This window comes from Streptopelia decaocto, assembly GCF_964273445.1.
Source record: "Streptopelia decaocto genome assembly, chromosome: 1".
Classification (NCBI taxonomy): domain Eukaryota; kingdom Metazoa; phylum Chordata; class Aves; order Columbiformes; family Columbidae; genus Streptopelia; species Streptopelia decaocto.
This window is the reverse complement of record NC_138663.1, coordinates 185,303,204-185,320,573: the sequence shown is the minus strand read 5'-3', so window position 1 is coordinate 185,320,573 and position 17,370 is coordinate 185,303,204. Positions and strand designations below refer to the sequence as shown.

Genomic DNA, 17,370 nt, shown 5'->3' with positions numbered 1-17,370 from the left:
CTTAAAGCAAAGATTCACTGCTTCCCTCCATGAAAAGCTTAAATATACAAATCTGTGAACTACAAATGAAAAAAAAAAAAAAAAAAAGAAAAAAGATAGAGAACGGAGAAAATTATTGAGAGCCACCCCATCATTACACACGGTAAATGTGGGTCGCAACCATGGAAATGATGGCAAATAGATTAATGTTTTAGACCTACATATTTTTCTAAAATACCCAACAGCAGCAAGATTTTGGATTAGATTCTCCACAACTTGTAATTGCAATGACTGCAAGAAGACACAATATATTTTTCATAAACTCCTAAATTATTGAGGAGAAACAAGACATTGCCAGAGCATTATAATTCTCTTGGAACCAAGGGGGCAAATTTTAAAATTGCATCTTCCATCCGAAGCAATGCATGTATGATTGATGAGAAAGCACAATTGTTTCATTTTGTATTTTGTAAAATTTCACATAAGGGTGCTAAAATTTCAAAGTACTTTGACCACTGCCATAATTTAAATTCACCTGTGATCTTCATATTTTTCTAAGCTCAAAGAGCACACACAGTTGCAATCTGAAACAAATAGGTATGCAAATAAATGGAAAACCAGGAAACTTGTGGGATTTTAGGAAGCTCTATGATACTCAAAAGCTGCTGAAATTGTTTTCGAACATGGCACCTTTGCCTATAAAATGGCCTTGTTAAATGGCAGCTACCTATATAATAAAAGCACAAAATAAAAGTTTTCTCAGACAGCTATGATAAAAGAATGGAAAAAAAAAATCAAATAATGAGCTGCATCTCTGTGAACTAAAGCAACACTTCCAAAGGAGAATGCAAACAGGAATTCATTTTTACAGGCAAATATCTTTGATATGATTCTATCATATGTGAAGTTACCTAAGTGATGCTGGATTCTCTATACAAATTCATGTAGTATTGATATTTTTCTTTTTTATCATATACAAAATCATCACTTGAACTTTCAAATTATACTCCTTAAGCCTGGATTCAGGCAAAGGTCTCATACTGAGGTGAGGAATGAAGTAAATGCTTAACAAGAAGCACCCTCTGAAGCATTGCTTGTAGTAGGACACCAAGACTTCTTTACGTTTGAATACCGTCTTGAATCAAGGTCAAATTACAAAACACAGGTAACACCTTATTTCTTTGAAATTAATAGCATTATGTGCTGAATATAAAACTTTGATATTATTAGTTGTTGATTGGTTTTGGTAATTTTTATTGTAGTCTTTGTTTTTCAGCAAAGGGTTTAAGTAAAGAGTGTTGAAATACACTAAATAAGGAATTAGACAAAAAAGCACTAATGGAATAAGATGACTAAAGTGTCATTTTGCCCCAGTATACTTGTCTATCAAACCACTATGTTTCCAGAAGGAAATCAAGCCTTGAAAGATACCGATTATCTAACTGTCAATGGGAATATCATGGAGAATATGAGCTGACCTATTTGAATGTGCTAGTGTCTTTCAACAGAGATATGGTCTTCATTGTCCTTTATATGACTGCTCTGAAATGAAATCAGCTGTTTTGTCCATTGTTGGTTTGAAATGGGAACTTGTTTCTCTCCTCCTTGAAGTCCCACTCGTACCCTTGCTACCTTGCCCAAAGTCACCAAAACCTTGGTTTTAAGAGAATCCTGGTTGTATATTAGCACAGAGGAGAACAGCAACAGCAACAGCAACAATTCTTCCTGAAAACAAGGACCCTGACACATGGGCTTTGGGTAGTGCAAGATATACTGTGCTATGTTACTAATTCCTTGGGTGTATCCTGGTTTTGTCTAGGACAGAACTAGTTCTCCTTTCAGTAAATTTTCCTTTAAGTTTGTTCTAAGTAACTGCACTTTCTGAAGTTGGCTACATTTTTTCAGGCAATATCTGCTCTTAGAATTGATAACACTCGATGTTTATAGTTGTTACCAAAGTGGCAGTAGGAATGATATACAGAAAGGCCCATATTTATACCTATCCTTATAGAAACCGATGTCACTGCTAGATCTCTTATGTTCCATAAATGAAGGGATGTAGAAGGACCGCACCTGAGGGGAGGAGTTGACAGGACAAGTGACAAAAATTGACCAACAAAGTGCTCCATCCTGTCACATTATTCTCAGTTTTAAGCTGAGGGACTGCAGGGGGTCATGCTCTTGTCTTCCATGGCTGGCATCCCTGAGGAACTCTGCCCATTCATTTGTCTCTGATCCCAATCTGTGCACTCCTGAATCTTGTTCCCAGCCGCTGCTTTGCCTGGTCCAGGACTTCCCAGCACCTGCCCTGCAGCATCCATGATCGCTCAATATTGGTTTTGTATAAATTTCATTATTTCTACTATTATTATTAGCAGTATTACTAGTAATAGTATTATTATACTCTTTTTAATTGCTAATGTTTTATTAAAACTAGTTGTTTGGTTTTTTTTTTTTTTCAGCCCATAAGTCTCTCTCCCTTTTCTCTTTTCCCTTTCCCTTCTGGGGGAGAGAAATGTCCCTTTAACAGAATACAATGACAGAATGGATTGAAGGCATACATCCAGATTGTATCTTATGCAGTGTATTTTTTTTTTTTTAATTATAAAGATTTTAAAAGATAGGTCCTGTCTGAAGTCAACTCAAAGGAATTATTCAGATAGAAGAAAGCTCCCACCTGGCTTAAAGCCATCACAGGCAGTAGCAAACTGAGGGTGGTTTCTAGGAAATGAGTGAAGACGAAGCACTCTGGGAATAAGTGAGAAATCCTTCCTTCATTGTAACCCATCCCTACAGAATCCAGTGTGTGCTGTCAGTTAGCTCAGTAAGTCAGCACAGCTCTGAGGCTGGACTGGTGCCCGACCACTGAAATGCAACCCAGCTCACTGAGCATTCTCTGGCCTCCCTCACCTGTGGACAAAGTCACACTCAAAAGAAGGGAGAGCCAAACCCTTGCTTGGTGTGACTGTTTTAAGTATTGTGGAAGAAGAAAATCCTCAATTAGAAGGAAAAAAAAAAAAAAAAAAAAAAGAAAAATAGTTATGTGAAAGTTCAGTTCTTTACAAAGACACTGCAGCAATAAATGCAATAATCTCAAAACATGACATGTATTTGGTACAACTGACCTCAGCGCATAAACAACTATGCTCAAAGTTAATATCACTAAGTTAAATAGCCATTAATAAAATATTTTTATGTAAGTGGGCAGACCAATATATTATTTTGCAATTGGTCTGTACTAAGCCTGATGCCTTTTACAAGAAAACACAAGAATAGCTATAGCACAGGACTTAGTATAAATACCTATCTATGCCATCAATTTGGAACATGAGCTCTCGATGCCATAGGTGCTAGGTTCCTAGTTTTAAAAAATTAGTATAGTATATTCTTCACATTAGACTTAGTAGGCTTTATTAATCTTTATGTGGCACTATGAAGTACTTTGATTTAAAACATTTGAAAAATAAAAGGCATGATTCATGTTTGCTAACCTAGGAATCCAAAACACTGACATGCAAGGTTCGTTTGTCACTCCAATCTTTCTTTATTACAAATGGAAAGAAATGCAACCCCTGCAGAGGGCAATTAATTTCCTTTCAAGACAGGTCACACAAAGCACCCTTTTGAAGTTACTAGGTTCCTTCTCGAAGCTATAAAGATTAGCTTTGACTCACAGGTCTGATGTTAAGGTGTCTAAAGACAAGCAAGTACTGCCTTTTGAATGACAGTTTTGTAGGTAAGAGGATTAAGGAAAATTAGACAACTGTTCTGTAGGCAACTTGGATTTGGTTTTATTTATGGTCAAAATTTGTTCTGTAGGGTATCTGCTAGATAGTTAAAGCCACCAGAGAGAATTTGTGTGTTTTTAATGGTGTTGCAGGTACAAATGTACTATAGAACACACCAAATTTGAAAAACAAATTCACCATGCTAGCATAAACAAGTTCAAGGCTTTGATGCCTCTCTAATTGCTTTAAGTGATTATCATCAAAACTGAAAGGCAAACATCTCTCCAAACCTAAAACAAATTGTTGTCAGTATAAGCAAAACACAAATGGGATATTCTAGTTATTTTCCACTGGAAGATAGGCAGGCTGCATGTAGCAGTCAGTGCTGGAGCATAGCAGAAGGATTTATTTTGAAGTGTTTTGATAATAATGAACATTTCCACATGGACAGAGATTAAAACAACTATGTCATCACTGAAAGATAATTTCTGTTGTTATTATGTATTCAGTAGACTAAGGTACATTGTGGAGATGGCAATGTTGAGAGCATTTAAAGAGAATCTGTGCTTGCTTTCCCTTGCTCTGCAGCTGCAGCATGTTCTCTCTGGAAGAGAGACATCTTGCACTTGCAGAAGGCAGAATGTGAGCACCCAGAACTGCATGTTCTTCTTTTACAGGAGTCCAGTTGACACTCCCATTTCCCTTGGCACAGCTACAAGTTGTATTTCAGCTACTCAATCCAACCACAAACTCTTTAACAATTCCAAGGACAACAGGTTATTTGAATTATGTTGTCATAGTCATCTAGTTATTGTTATCATGTCTGCATCAACACAATGAAGCTCAATAGCACCTCAAAATACCTTGGAAGAAAACAGATGTCTATGTTCTGTCTCCTCTGACATTTTTTGTTTAGTTGGTTTAGTTTTGGGTTTTTTTTATGCTGCTAGGGTGAGATTCATCTTGCCTTATTTAGCTGTGTGAAATCCAACAACAATCAGCAACAATAAATACCTGACTTCTCCTACTCTGTGTCCCATATATGAATTAGATAGATAAGTTAGTCCACTAGAGGTTTCTGTCTCTCTCCAGTGACTACACAAGGAACATAGAAAGTTGGTTTACAAGTGGCAATCAGATTTGTGGTGGCTAGGTGAAATGAGCCTGACCTTTGGTACAAAAATCCCTTCTTAGAGCTTTTCAAGATTTTTCAGCAAAAATGTTTTTGACATAAATGACTACACATAAAGGTATTGGAGGTAATCTTAAATCAGACACAATATGACCCTCTGACTTTGACTACAATCCTGTCATTCATTCCTCCACTTAAGAAGTAAATTGGCCTGTCCTACATTTTGTAATGGAAATGATAGTAGCAAATCAATGCATGAACTAAAACATTTATTTGAAAATACAAACTAAAGTATATCAATTTTTAGAAGGAAAAAAATAAATACAGAAGAGAATTCAGTTTTCATTGGGAGTAAATTTGGTGCTGTCTTCTTAGTCCAGTACTCTCAGGTCTGACAGCAAACTGCTGATTTGCTAAAGACATCTGTATGCTAGGTAATACTATAGTTTTCATCTTCAAAATAGAATCCTTTAGTATTCTTCCCCTGATTTAGGGCAATACAGAGGGAATACAGGAAAAAGTGTGTCCATTAAGCTAATGAACACAGGACTGTATTGATTTTCCTAGGACTGCTAACATCCTGTGATGTGAGTGGGTATTTTCATTAAATGATGAGAAATTTAAATTCTCAGTTCATCCAACATGGAGTCTACTGCAGGAAGGTCCTGACTCTCAGAAGGCCCAGGCCTTGCCAACTTTCCACCATACTCTTTGGTCTAGATACCGAGTTATATTAATGCTCCTTTAATGCTTTATGACCCAGGTTAATAATAATCTCCACTAAATGGTCCTTTTCGACAGCTGCTGCCTCTCTCTGACAGACAAGAACCAGTCACCTGAGCAGAAAAGCGACAAATGTTTTACGTAGTTATTGACAGTTTGCATAAGACTATATGTTTTGAAGAATCCTGTGTAAGGAAATGGTATTGCAGAGGTGGTAGCTGGCAAACTCCCAAAGCCGTACACCCAACAGGCGGTTGTAAATTCATGCTACTTAAAGATTGTTTCGAATCTAGCACAAGAGCTTGGTGTGTGTGCGTGTTTATGCATGGGGTTTTTTTTAGTTTTGGGGTTTGTTTGGGGTTTTTTTGGTTGGTTGCTTGGGGTTTGTTTTGTTTTAGTTTGTTTGTTTGTTTGTGTGGGTGTTTTTGTTTTTGTTTTAATATGCATTTTAGCCTGATTATAGTAACCATTTGTCCTGGATCTCACTACTGACCCCTGTGCTCATTTAACCTTTACACTGTACTAGCACAGCCTCCTCTGCACAGCTGGGATTCAGCAAACCTAGCTGAAGAAGATGGGTTTCTTTTCTTGGGTCTTGCCACATAGTTAGCAAAAAGAGGCACCTCTGGAGGATGCTTGTTCTGCTATAAAGGAGATTAAAAAATACAGACCATAGTTCACCCTATGCTTCTGTCTTTCTCTTTCCACAAAAGGAAGAGAGACACTACAGGTTCAACTCAATAGCTGACAAATAGGTATTTCATGTCAGTTCAGAGTATCGGGCACAGCCACAAAAGCCTGGCCTGTATGCTACAAGACCTATAGGAGACTGGTGTCCTTCTAGAGTGGCAATTGGCAGTCAGGGAAGATACCTTAAACCAACTGGACTCAACCTTGCAAGACTAACTGGCAAGAAGACATGAAGACCCTAGTATCTGTTTTTCCAGCATGGCCTCAGGTGTGAATGCAGATGGCATGAGCTTTACAATTCTCTGAACCAAGGAAAGGTGTATTTTTGGTCTTTAAAACTGGTATTAATAGGAATCACTTAAAAACAAACAAAATCTTGTGTGTCAGGCAAATACTAATGGAAAACCAGCATGTGCTGAGCTAGGAGTGGAAGAGCTCAGAGGCATCACCACAGGGTTGGATGCTCAATGACTGCCCATGCACCATCAGTGAATGGGAGCCTTTGCCTTTTGGGGAAAGGCTGCTTGCTCCTCAAGAGCTTTGAATGACATATGGAAAATATCTCCAGAATAATCTCATAACCTCTGCTTCAGTAAAGCCCAGTGGAAAATCTTTCTCCGTTTACTGTACCCCTCTCTATCTATTGCATAATATACTGGATAACATCTTCATCATAACATTCAAATGGCTGATCTGACAGGAAGAGGTATACAAGAAGCTTTTCATATTATTGTATTGAGCAGAGGCTCAGTAACAAAGAAACTGCAGAAGCTGTCATAGATTTCAGAGGTTAGGTCTGACTGGTTCATACTCTTAAACATATATAAAATTCACTCAAATTTGAGGAAGTTTTCCTGTCTGCCTTCAGCCCACACTCACTGAAAAATAGCTTAGCTGTAAAAAAAGGTATTTTTTTAATCCAAGTTTTTTTTCAGTTTGTGTCTCACACCAGTCACTATTTAAATTAGAAATAAGTGGTTGTAAAAAAGTGAAAGAAGTACTTGGAGAATTCAAACCAAAATAGAAGTTTAAAGGGAGTAAAAACAAACAAACACACACACCTCTAAGAAAAACCTGCTTTAATAAATAGTTTTCATTTATTTGCTACTTTTGTCTGTGTGACAAACTAAAAACATTTAATTTATTTGAAAACTTCGCTGTGCAAAGCAATTATGTCTAATTTCCAGGTGTTTCTCATTTAAGAGTTTCAAATTCTATTTGACTGAAAGCTAATGCACCTATGAGAGATTTCTGCATGGGTATCTGTCACAAAAAGATTTAATTTGCCTAGCCTTTCTTTGTGTTCATTATGTAAAACTATCATAATGAGTATGTATTTCGTCAGGTGAATTTGTTTTGCAGCAACAAATCTCAGTGAGAATGAGCACCCTGGACCTGTTGCTGGTGTTATACTAATGTTATGCTACACTACTTAAAGTAGACGAGTAAGAGCAAGTCTGTCTTATCTTCCTCAGTGGATTCAGGGCTTCTAAAACAGATGGTTCCTGGAATTTTGTTTGTTGTCACAAAACATGGTGATGGAAGATTGATTTACACAAAGTTGTATCTTCAGCCTGTTTTCAGTAATTTAAAGTATTATATTTTATAAAGTAACCAGAATATAAACCAACACAAATCGGAACAGAAAAGGTAATGGTAAATCTGACACTCATAAAGCCATTAAATGTGTGAATACAACAATGCTTCCTCTATTTTTGTCTGCTTTTTCTTGAAACAGGTTATAACAGCCTTTTCTTCCCACTTCCATGTTGCCTTTCTGTAAGACAAGTCATGGTGACTTAGTCATCATTTTTCAAAAGAAATTCAGTCCCTTTTAGCACCGATTACCAGAATCACCAGAGACAGGCAGAGACGTTACACAGGATTTTCCTTGTTGTTTTTCCACCTCACTCCAGTGAACCACATCCAGAAAAATGTGGCAGATTAAACACTGTGCTGGCACAGACACACGTCTCAGGTGTTGGGAGGAGCAGTCATGCTCAATTTACTTGTCATCTAATTGAGGCAATATACACACACATAAGAAGGTGAAAGCTAATCCCTTTGTAGTTTTCTTTACATGTGCTTTCCAATATATACTTGGTGGGCTCTCCACACTGGAGTGATGCAAATCCTCTGTCACCAAGAGCGGAGCCACATCGCTTGGGACCCAATATTTTCAGCAGGCACGCTCAGAAAAATAAGCAAAATCATACCAGATCTGTAGTGACCTCGACTGACTTAAATTTCAACTAGCAGCATTTGGCTCTAAATAAGATGAGATAAGAAGAAATGGAATTTCTTTCTGGAGCTATTTTAAGGGCAACAACTGCTATATATACAGTCAGAATAAGTGGCTGAAGTTGAATTTAAAAGACAGACATATTTTTGTTTTGCTCTTTCCAAATAGTTTCATCTGTTCTGAAGTCTGAACAACGGAAGAAAAGGAAGGAAAGCTACAGTACGGAACTCCAGCCTTCTGCAAGCAAAACCAAGGTTTTCAGTACAGAAGGTGACACCAAATGAAAAACAAGCTGTGTCATGAGAGTGTCAGTTGTTTGGATATTCAAAGAAAAAGCCTATTTCAGAGTCTCTCCTGAAAAAGGGGTGTAAACTCACATCTTCTGTAAGTCCAGAATTTCTGCTATTCTAAGACAGATCTAAAGCAGTCCTGCTCTGGTGCTTGGCTTCTCTGACCATAGGTAAAACTCCTGTTTATATGGATGAGGTTAAATTATAGAAAAGTCTGTATGATTGTATAGATAATCTTGCTAAGCTATCCAGGTCTGGACTTTGGAGAAAGTACTGTGAACACTAAAATGTGCTATGTCACTGCTGTATAACTAAATTTGAAATTTCAAGAAGATTGGATTTAAAGGTGCTATAATGTTGGTATTTAGTCTAGTGTGTAAGACTTAAAATGAACTATTTCCCATTCTGTCTATGCTGTATGCCAGAGGAAGTCTATATGTGGACTGATTCTTATAAAAATAAGTATTTCTTCCTCAGATGAAACCACGGTGCAATTTGTGTTTAATCATATTTCAATCATTTTTTGAGGATTACCCATTCTCTGAAAGAAGGCTGACCGCAGACTGAAAAGCATTTTTATTTACTGTCACCTAAAAAGTGATGTAGTGTTGGAAGAGCCATCTCATGAAGCATGAATAGACAAATATAAATTTTGGTTGCCATGCTAACAGGAAGTCGCTTGAGTCCAGTAAAACAAAAGTGCATAAATGATATTTTCCTGTAAAAACGGTGAAATATTCCATTAAAACTGCAGGTTTTGCCAATGGCAGTTCTGCCGTTTTGTAGAGTGTGATTTTCTCTCAGCGTTTAAGCCTCCAGAGCATCAGCTGCTTCTTTCCAACAGGACTACGGATTCTGTCCAATTGCCACAACACTCGGGATCTCACAAGCATAAAACCCGACGCAGGGATGAACCCCACCAGCCACTTGATGTACTCTCTGGGCCGTCCCACGGCTCGTTTCGCCGTACCCTCCTCCCTTCTCTCTGCGCTTCGCAGTGCTCCAGGTCCCCCAGGATGCTTCCTGGCAGGACCCGTGCCTTCCCAGGAGGGTCCCTGCAAGCTGCACCAGCGGGCGGCGGGTCCCCTCGAGTGGACCGCGGGGACACCCCCGCTGTGCCCCGGCTCCCCGCCAGCACCCCGCTCCGGGGCGGCTCTCCCTGCCACACGTGTGCGCGGCAGCCCCCGTGTGTGGCATGTAAAGTCCCGCTGCTGCGCTCCGGGGTGCCCTCAGACCGGTCCAGCAGCTGCGGGTGCGAGAGCGGCCGGGCGAGGGTCCCACCTGCGGCCACTCTCGGTTTTTCCCGGGGCGGATGGGAGATGCGGAGCATCCTCCCCCACTGCGCTGCCGGGGATCGGTCGGTCCCCTGCCCGCTCCCTCCCCTGGTCCCCCGGGCGTTCCGCTGTCCTGCAGGTGTCACACTTCACCCAGCCACCGAGGGATGCCGCTTCCCACGGCAGCGGCTGCCAGGGAAAAAAAAAAAAACACGTTTATTACGTACAAGAGAAAGGTATTTTAATGCTCCTCTAGGCTCTGACCAAGGAGGTGCACAATGTCGCTTTACGCTTGTGTCGGCGCAAAAGTTACCTCAAACCATCCTAAGGACTTTTTTTTTTTTTTTTTTTTTTTTTAGAGGCACAGGAAGATCATCAAAAATTCAGAAAGAGAATATATGAAACTTGACGAGAACTTACTTGGTTTAGGTGCGTCCGTTGACAGCCGGCATCTTCCTCCAACAGTTTTAACATGTCACATTTTCCCATGGAAGTAGTACCCCTTTCAACCCTTTTTGTTAATTAAATTCCTTTAAAAAATGTTTTATGTCACTGGTTCACGTCCGTTTCAGCCACTTTTACCCATTTTTACTTTATTTTCTTCATCTTTGCACACGTGCAGACACTGTCGCTTACACGCCCACGAGTTAGCGGGTGTCCATCACCTCCAGCCGGGGGGACCGCGCCTGCCGCCGGGCGCCGGTGCAACAGATGAGAGGCTGATTCTTCTCCGGCTGCTTAGAGCGGCATCTCCTTATTCCCTCGAGGAGCGTCATTCTGGCTGTAAAAAGTAACAGCTCCTTCCGATGCGACGGTTCCCTGCGGAGCGCAGGCTGCGCACCATGGAGAGGGAGGAAAGACACGGAAATAAAGGCGAAAAGAGCACAGAGGGGCAAAAACTGGGGTTTTCCGTCCTCGCCGATGCGCTCTCTCGTCGGCGGGCAGCAAGGTTTGCCTCAGCAGGCCCCCTCCCGCCGCCCTCCGCCCGGCCTGCCGCCGCCGCCCCCGCCGCGCTGCCCTGGCCGCCCCCCGCGGCCGTGCCGCTCCCCTCGCCCGCCGCCCCCTGAGCGCCGCGGCGGTACCGGCGCTGCTCGCCTGCGCCACCCCGCGGCCGCGCCGCTCACTGCGCCTCCGCGCTGGGCTCCGCGGGGCTGCGCTCACTGCTCCGGCCCGCTGGGGGGGCGGCCCCCGTTCAAGCTGCCTCTTCGCGGGTGTTTCCTTGTTCAGTGTTCACCCAAGTGTCTCCCCGGGGAAAAGCGGGGGAGCAAGAAGACACCCACCGAGAGATGCAGTCGGGCTCGTAGGTGAACCGAGAACATGCACCGCACGGGACTGCTCAAATGCAAATATACCAACGAGCAGTGGTCGACTCCAGAGAAAGTTTGCTAGCGCGTCTGCAGCTGGGAAAGACCTAAGCTGCTCCATGCAGTCGCAGAAGGGGCTTTGTGAGTCCAGCTCCGCGGAAGCCTCTCCCGGTGCGCTTCGAGCCCGCAGCCGAGATTTAGTCTCAGTAGCTTTCGCGATGCTCCTTCTCGAGGCGCCGCAAAGGCTCTGACCGCGCCGCCAAACAAGGGCTGAGTCTGGGCTGGTCCTGGGTGAGCCCACCGTCCAGCGGGATAGGTCCCTGCCCTCATGCTGCCCCAGCTGCGCCCGGTGCCGCTGAGCCAGGACGGCCTGGACGTCAACGGGAGGTGAGCGGGACCGAGCCGCAGCCAGGATTCATTACAGAAGAGCGGAGGGAATGAGGCTCAACACCGTTTCCTCACTTTTACCTAAAAAGTCAGGACAGAACTTAAATGCACGAGCTTAGAAATTTTAAGAAAAAAAGCGCAACGTGCAGAGACAGAGATGCTGGAAGGCACGAAAAGACAGCCTGGTGTCCTCCTTTCTCTCTTTTTTTTTTTTTTTTTGAGACCCCTTTGGGGTCGGCCCCCTGTTGAGGTGTGGACATAGTGCAGGCAGGGAGCTTAAGGCTGAGCGACGATCTCCTCCAGCCTCCATCCCTGCCTGCACAGTCCCGCTGAGAGGCTTACTCCTGCCTGAAGCCACAGGGCAGCACGCCACCGCTTTCTGATTTTGCCCGTCACGCTGGGTGAATAGCTTCCACCTTCGGGTTCCAGTGGAGGCTGGGGGAGAAGAGGGGAGGTGAAATGAGCCCGGGGCAGCGCAGGGAAGGAGCCACCAGCCGCTGCCGAGCCCCGGAGGAGCGCCCTGGGGCGCGGAGGCAGCGCGGCCACCCGCAATCCCTGTGGAGGGTGGAGGTGTGCTGAAAATGCAAAGCGGGAGGGTACCCGTCGTGATGAGCTTCACCCGTGTCTCTGGAAGAGATCTGAGCACACTGAGTCGTGAAGCGCTTGACGGAGCAGACGAGCCTGAAAATGCCGCTACAGCAAATGCTGAGGAACTGCCAGCTGCACCGCTCTCGATGGCAGCTATTTGTACAGGCAGCAGGCCTCCACGGGCAGCTGAGAGAAAGGAAGCGGTGATGCAGCTACTTTGCATTAAGTGCAGCAGGAGCTGAGCGGTGAAACTGCCAGATTGATTCTGCTCTGGGACTTCCACGGTTGCAGCATCGAGCCTCTGCATCAGACTGTTGTGTGAACCACTGGCATATGTATTTTAGACATGTCCCAAATTAGTTACTGTTAAGATTTCAGCAGAAGCACAGTGGCTTTGGGGAGCTGCTCAGAAAACAGCCAATGCCACTGACCAGTGCACAACACAGGCATGCTGTAACAGGGCTCTGTGTAATTCTTCCTAAGAGATGTTAACTGAACTCGGGAGATCAACTTATGTTGATCAATTACAGATCAAATGCCAAAATCAGCTGTTTCAGGAAGCTGAGGCAGTCATTCTAGTACACACACATATGTGTATGCTTATGTATGTATATACACACACATATATCCATAGATTCACACTCACACAAAGGCAAGGAGAGAGAATTGGGTAAGTAGAGGTACCCTAGGGCAAACACAGCCTGAGCCTTCAATGAAGTATGGAAAAGGCTACACCACTAGATTGCATTAGAATTGTTAGTGTGAGCTGATCTACTTATCACTGGAGTATTTTTACCCCTTGTGCATGCTATCAGCACTACTGAGATTGCACTGTCTTACTACAGACTGGAAGTGTAGACAATACTTACTTTCAGAGGTATTTGATGTTGACTTCCCAGAGCAGAGACTGCTTTTTTCCTCATAAGTTTCCTTGCTAGGCCTTGAGAAGCCAAGTTCTGTTTTGAGTATAGTATTTAATTTTTCATTAACAAATACCTCTATAATTAACAGTATTTCCTTTGGGGTTTTATGTGTATCATTGTGACATTTCTTCTTTTCAGGGGTGAATGTAACATGTCACTATCAGTGTGCTTTACTTTTTCTGGAATTTTACATATGATAACCCATTAGCAGTCTCCTGTGGCTCTTGCCGATGCTTATAATTCCCATTAAACTAATGTTCAGATAAAATTTTTGTGGTATTATACAGGTGAAAATGAAGTAAATACAATTTTATCTCTGATTAAGAACAGTGGGGTCCAGATCTTTGCAACATTTCTAGTGTATGCTAGTATATTTTATTCCTAGCACATAGCTAGCTGCCCAGTGTTTCTCAGCAGTAAGTACTGTGGCAGGGAGAGAGAGATATAGGGAGAAAATTAAACATTCTGTAAAACCCATATCACATACTGAGGTTTTAGAGGTTGCGTGGTAACAGCATGACTGGGCCTTCCATTAGTCTGCTCACAGTGTCACCATCGAATTAGGTTCCCCTTGGGACTTTCTCCACTTCTACCCCCATGTTACACAGTTCTCCTCAGAACACCTACTGATACGTGCCCAGCAGCTGACCATTTGCAGTTCGGCTAAATCTTACCTATCCAAAGCACCAAGCAGACCGCGTTTTTTTGCCTTTTCTCTGCAGTTTCTGCAAATATCACTAGGACGTAGCACTTGTTTTATTTCATGAAACACTACAAACAGAAAAACAATGACTAAAGGCAGCTTGAAAAAATAAATTGGAGCATTTAGAAAATACTAATTGATTTGGCCTTCTAATAGCACTGGGTACAGTTAAGAGCATCTGCAGCAGGTGTAAATCAGTGTAACATTACCAAAATCAGTGAAGTCGACTCAGCTTACATGGAGACATGGCTCATTATCTTTATTTTTAAGAGAAAAGAAAAAGCAATGCAGAAATTTTAAACAGATTTCCTCAGTCAGTACCATGTAAAAGGTACTATAATATTCCTATGTCTCAGCATCTTTTCTTTTTGTATTAATGACAGCTTTTCTTACTAGTAACATGCACGTTTAAAGGATTATGAAATTTTCAATAAGATGGAGATTTACATGCATTAGAAAGGAATTTGGAACAATTATTTAAAATAATCTATTTAGTCAATTAATTAAAACATGGATTTCATTAATTTTAATTAATTTTAGTATCTATTATTTTCATGTATATTTAAATATGCTTCAACTGAACTATTACTCATGAGCAATGATGCAAAAAGTGAAATTACACAGTACAACAGTACCTCTTGTTGCAGCTTAGAATTTTTTCTATGTTTGTTTTAGAGACTACATTGTTACCAAGAATAAGGATTACCAGTTTTTCTCTGTATTAATCTAATTTATGAAATCTGTAACAAGTTAATTCCATTAGTTCTATTGTTATAGGCCGCACACTTCTCCCAGCCAGAACGTTTTGCAAGCAGTAAATTGTTCTTGCCAGTCCACACCAGGCATTCCATACTATGAAATATTTCCTTCCACATAACTCAGTGTATTGCCTTTTATGTACTTAAATGCCAATAATAAAAACTCAGGTTTCCAAGACTTGAGAAAAAGAGATTGCTTTTATTGAATGACTGAATAACATGAGGGATTTGTGAAAGAAGGGGGGAAATAAACAACAGAAATCTTTCATTTTTAATGAAACATTTATTGGCAGAGAAATTGTTCTTTTGAGAGTTTTCAGGAGGTAAGAGGTCATCAGAAAAATGAAAGACGGGAACACGCACCGGGAAGGAGCAGTAGAAGGAGAGACATTGATCCAGAGAAGTGAATAAATAGTTACATTTTGCTTAAAGCAGGCAAGTACTGACCTCAGCTCTGGGACCCTTAGGCTCTTTTTCTGTGTCAGGTCAGCTAGAATCTTGAACTATATTTCTTTTTTCCTTTTCCAGTTTGTTTTCATTAAAAAGAAAAGAAAATAGATGGGGCCGAACACAAACTTTCAATACCAAATTTTGGCATTTGGTCAGCTTTAGTTTCAGATAATGATAAACATGACAAGCAGGTTGTTATATGACTTACTCAAGACTTCCAAGTTATTCACATGACACCATACTTGGGTTTTGTATTTTAATAGAGGGAAGCAGATCCCTTAGCTTTATCGGCAGTTAAACTGCTATTTCATTTTATCTTTGCATCTTACCTTACAAGTATGCAGAATTCTAGGTATACTTCCCATTTTATTACTATAAAAATTGCAACAATTCATATTTTTAGCAGACAGCAAACAAACTTCCTTTACCTACCTACGTTTGTTAGTTCTTCAGAATTCACATCTGTTATTTTTACTGCCATGCTACAAACTCTTTTCTCCTTTCTTCTCCTAGCCAGAGTTTTTGAATTATTTAAGTTTATTTTTCTTACATGAGAGGGTGGAAATTGGTGCACTAAGGTTCACTGCTTTATTTTGCAATTTTTTAATGAATAGTATAATGGCATCCTTTAAATTTATGGTGTTTTTCAAAGCTATTTAGTTTTTGTCCTCCATGATTATTTTCAGATGTCAGTGCTTCCCAGTAAACGCTTACATTCTTTCAGAATACCCAGCTGCTACGTTTTTGAGATTTTTTCTAGCACAGTCTCACAAGTGTAGGGGTTTTAGGAAGGCACAGATTTAACAGGTCAAACCCAGTGCTCGAATGGGATTCAGCTCCAGACTAGAGCCATCTAAATGTAGGTGTACTGCTGAGTGTCTTAAGGTCCTTTTAGAGTCGATGGAAATCTATTCAACACCATCATAGTAACTTAGAGAAAAGATCAGCTTTGCAGATGGGTTTTGACTTCAGGATTAATTGGATGGCCTCTGGGCACTCTACTGAAGGGGAAAACACAAATGCAGAGGTGCTATTTGAAGTTCTCGAGACTATCTAAGACACCTGCAGAAGGTGAACAGATAGGATTTGTCATGTCTTGCCTTGACAACAAATTTGTCTTGTAGGTGACCTGTACCCTTTTGAGGTTGGGCCAGGCACTCCGTGGCATCTCACAGGGCATTGGACACATGTACACCTGAATCCACAGTAGATCCCTTTTGGCTCTAATAGGAACTCAGACTTCTATCTCACATGTACACACCAGCAACACAGACACACAAAATCACGTTTGAATCATGATCTTAACAATTGCACTGTGAAAGCATTAAGACAGCAATAGCAAAGCAAGGTTTGTTGAAGAAGAGTAGAAGGTAAACCTAAGCAATGATCTCTTCCTCATTTTCTGAAAGAGCTGAAACATTTACCTGTGTTTATAAGGGCAGTGATGTGGCAAAAGATCCAAAATCTTAGGAACAAACAGAATCTTTCAATTAGGAGCTAAAGGGAAACAGGAGACAGAATTCCAGGGCAACTAGCCAGACATTTTAGGTATGTATAAGAGTATGTGGAATAAACAGAAAGAACGAGATGTCTTGCTACACAAACAAAGCTATAACTTAATTGGCAAGACAGAGACTTTGTGGGATAAATCAAAGGATTGGAGTGCCGATGTAGAAGGGTACAGGCTGTTCCGGAAAGAAAGGCTGGGAAAAAGAGAAGGCAACATTACATTACCAAGAACGTGTTTACGATCTACTAAAAGAGAAGGCAGATACATCAAAGTCTCTAGGGGAAGGAAAAACACGGTTTCAAAAGAGTGGTCTACCTCAAATCAGTTTGGGAGAAGAGGTGGTTGAACATCTTAAACGTGTGCTAAAGCATATTAAGAAAAAAGAAAAGAAGAAGAAAGAGACTTTTCTTTGAATTGTTGAGATGGGGTTTTACATGTAGAGTGTGAAACTAGATTTTATCTGTCTTAATGGGGCAGAACAGCTGAAAATGTAAAGGTGGAGGCCTCTGAGATCTGATAAAAGTGAGTTTGAAATAAGAGGAATGAGAACAGCAGAAAACACCACTTTGAAAAAAAGAAGGTGGTGACAAGCTTAGACATCTGATAGGAAAAGTCTGGAGGTTTTCATGGAACATATGCACAGAGAGTCAAACATAAGAAGCTGTTGCAAAAAAAAAAAAAAAGCAATT

General features: G+C 41.3%; 1 protein-coding gene across 1 annotated transcript in view; it reads right to left on the bottom strand.

The window, feature by feature from the left end:
* TRPC4 (transient receptor potential cation channel subfamily C member 4) overlaps nucleotides 1-10,807 on the bottom strand; it is a gene marked incomplete at its 3' end in the record, with an annotated part of 148,817 nt that extends 138,010 nt beyond the window's left edge. Inside the window, exon 1 of the mRNA XM_082061234.1 lies at nucleotides 10,479-10,807. The remainder of the gene's footprint in view (nucleotides 1-10,478) is intronic.
* Between the last annotated feature and the right edge of the window lie 6,563 nt (nucleotides 10,808-17,370).